The sequence below is a fragment of the Anarrhichthys ocellatus genome, unplaced genomic scaffold (assembly GCF_004355925.1).
Source record: "Anarrhichthys ocellatus isolate YVR2014 unplaced genomic scaffold, GSC_Weel_1.0 scaffold234, whole genome shotgun sequence".
In the NCBI taxonomy this organism is placed as follows: Eukaryota; Metazoa; Chordata; class Actinopteri; order Perciformes; family Anarhichadidae; genus Anarrhichthys; species Anarrhichthys ocellatus.
In genome coordinates, this window is record NW_022280264.1 from 118,501 (window position 1) to 118,805 (window position 305).

At 39.7% G+C, this 305-nt stretch overlaps 1 protein-coding gene across 1 annotated transcript in view; it reads left to right on the forward strand.

Annotated features, from left to right (window-relative positions):
- Positions 1-305, forward strand: part of lrrc2 (leucine rich repeat containing 2) — a 24,572-nt gene that overhangs the window by 21,439 nt on the left and 2,828 nt on the right. The gene's annotated exons all lie outside the window — the stretch shown is intronic.

The following is a 305-nucleotide window of genomic DNA, read 5'->3' on the forward strand; positions in this document are numbered from 1 at the left end:
AAGTACACAAACCAAACCGACATCAAGTACACAAACCACAATGACATCAAGTAAACAAACCACACTGACATCAAGTACACAAACCAAACAGACATCAAGTACACAAACCAAAATGATATCAAGTACACAAACCACACTGACATCAAGTACACAAACCAAACCGACATCAAGTACACAAACCACGCAGACATCAAGTACACAAACCACAGATACATCAAGTACACAAACCACGCAGACATCAAGTACACAAACCAAACCGACATCAACTACACAAACCACAGATACATCAAGTACACAAACCACAC